This window comes from Acyrthosiphon pisum, chromosome X (assembly GCF_005508785.2).
Source record: "Acyrthosiphon pisum isolate AL4f chromosome X, pea_aphid_22Mar2018_4r6ur, whole genome shotgun sequence".
Taxonomy (NCBI): domain Eukaryota; kingdom Metazoa; phylum Arthropoda; class Insecta; order Hemiptera; family Aphididae; genus Acyrthosiphon; species Acyrthosiphon pisum.
The window spans coordinates 99,114,448-99,117,616 of record NC_042493.1 but is presented as its reverse complement, the minus strand read 5'-3'; positions in this window follow the sequence as shown (position 1 = coordinate 99,117,616).

The window sequence follows — 3,169 nt, the reverse complement described above, 5'->3', positions numbered from 1 at the left end:
AAATATTCGATCCAAACCTAAAGTACCAAATCTGCTGGAAATCGATATTGAAAACCTCAGGGAACTGTATTTTGATTTAGATAGAGGTTGCTGTATTTTAAAACATGTTAACTGCAACGTAAAGTTGTATAAAAATTGGAAAATTTTTAGAGACTTAGTGGTCAAACGTCTATCAGATTTAATACAATTATGAAGTAGGTATATACAGCATTTAGTATACAGTTATTAAAAATAAAATTTATTAATTGAATCAATTGTAATGATGAGATGGTTTATAAAATCTGAACAATAGGTATTGATTGATACATTTTGTTTAATTACAAAATTCATTTATTAGCTATTTTAAAGTTTCGTTTACATTTACCCACGAATTATGACTATCGTCAAAACCTAGCCATTTAATATATAATTTGTTTTTATGTTTTTTTATAACACGTTCAATGAGAAAGGTATCAGGAAAAAATGTTTTTTTTTAATTCTTGTACATAAAAATTTCCTAATATTAAATTATTTAAACTGTCATTCGATTTATTAATTTTCCCCTAGTGAAATAACAGGCTCTAAAGTTATACAGCCACCACCAAACTTAATATATTACAATAATAAAACATGAATAAAACAAATATTGACTCAATAACCCTTCAGTTAGTAGATCATAACCTGATTGATAACTTTGGTGAAACATTAACAATCGTGCTACATATTAAACGTTCAGGTCTTGAAGATTGGAAATTGAAGCATCAGAATTGCTTGCAGGTGTAACTGCTTATTGTTTATTAATTCATGATCGAATTGTTGAATATGTACCTTTTACTAGAGAAGTAAGAAAACTAGAGTAAATAATGAATCAAAATTGTATATTATATTTAATATTTGTTGCAAAATAATATTAACTGATTAAAAAGTAAATAAACAAAATTATATTAAAAATCATTTAGAATTTTTTCTATAAAATTACAGGGAGATTGGTTACACTGTTAGGCATACATTCCTGGTTAAACTTTTTTCATCTCCCCGTAATAAGTGCCTCAGAACCGCCAAATTACTACTACTTAAGTAAATAATTAATTGATTTTGTTTGTATGATATTTTTATAGTTTAAACTGAACATACATATATGGGGGTATGGGGGAATCGCCCCCACGGGTTACTTTTCATGTAATGTCAGGTGGGGGCTAAGATTTGGTGTTTTCAATTTTGTTGAGCTGCAAGTCAGCGGTGTGCCGTCGTAATATTATAGCTACCGGTCGATGATAGTTAGAGTAGGCGTAGTTCACGATTCTGATTAGGTACAATAGTAACGCGTTCCGATGGAATTCTTCAATAACTCAATCGGATTTTACCCCATATTCGGCGGCGGTGGCGCATATTAAATATTAAATGCATAATGCCATCATGGGCTGGCTCGACCGCTGACTGTAGGGGGCGCCACCAAACGGTAGTGGCACCGCGGACGGCCGACACACAGAGAGCACAACGGCGGACTACTCGCGACCAACGCCGTGCGCGCCCGGGGCTACAGCCACGAATTAACTGTTAAGATATTAATCATATTATCTTAATTCTTAATTCGTGGTTAATGGCCAAATTGCGCCTCGGTGGCTCAAGGCCTAGGCTGAAACATAAAACCTCGCTGGTGGCCTTCGTCCACGTCTTCATGTTCGGCAGGCCCTGAGCACACCAACATCGAATGGCGAGCCGGGCATTCGCTGAACAAACGTTCTGTAGATTATTTAGTAGGTTATCTATAGATTATCTATATAATTATGGTGTTATCCGTACCGTATATCGACGCTGCTGGCTGCCGCAGCGCGTTGTGCGTTCTCTTATTCCAACAACGCCAACCACCAGTGTCCGCCACCGAAGACCACCAAGGCCACCACTGACCACTGGTCGGTGCGCGATGCTCCAGTCACTGAGCCGATGAGCGGTACGTGTTCCGGTGTTCGTGACTCGTGTTCTTCAATCGCCGCCGACCGTGCCCAATATTTTATTTTCATACCGTGTGGAGACAAACGGGAACAAAAACAATAATGATGATAATAATAATAATAATAACTAATAATATATAAGACTGGGAAAGTTAACGACTTTTTTTAACTCGTTAAAGTAAGTTATTTAAAAAAAATAAAGTTAAGTTAAGTTAAGAGTTAGGTACTTGTATTTTTTTTTTCGATAACCCGTTAAGTAAAAGTTAACTTTGAAAAAAAAGTAACATGACTTAGTGTAAAGTTAAAATTTGCTATTTTGTAAAAATAAAAAATCCAGAAACATATTATGGTTTATTAGATAGTTTTTCTTTACGCTAGAGAAAATTACTGCTAAAAAGAAAAGTTTTCTTTTTAGAATTCATTTTATGGTAAAAACTTTTGTTCCTCCCCACCAAGTATTATTATTTGAAATTATTCCAACGTACGTATTACACATGAACGCACGATAATATATTATAGTATTATTGAATTAAAACCATAAATGCTGATTAAAACAATAAATAATAATCATAATCCACCAAACATTGTTTACGTATATTTTAATGCATAAAAATTAACACTACATTATTTCAGGAACCAGCATCCTGTGTGACAGAAAACTTGAAATGCGTTTTCGCGAATTCGTGCGTTTTACCAACTATTGATGGAGTTATATATTCTAATGAAGGTTCACATGAAATATTATCTCACGGGACATTAATTGATCGTCACATTAATTTTACTGATAATAAATTGTGAAGCTGGATATTATAAGGCTTATTTATATAGGTTTAAGTTTTGTCTGGGAAAAGGAAAATGGTTCTCGAGTTCTAAAAAATTGCGTTTCAGTAAGTTTTGTAACCTAATTATTATCAATTTTTCTTCCTTAATTTTAGCAATTGTAACACAAATAAAAGCATTTGGTTACAATAAAAGGTAAGTTAATTTGTTAAATATATTATATAATATAGAGTTTTATATTTGTATGTCAAATAATGCAATTACATGTTTTACATTTATATAGTTCTTTATCTCACATTCCATACTATCTAATAGTAGAGGTGAATACATATTTTCTGTAAACATAAAAATTATTATCAAACATTAAGATACTTTACACTTATAATGGATTAATTTAAAATAATTATTACGATATTTGAATAAATTACTATACAAAACTTACTGAAACACAATTTTTG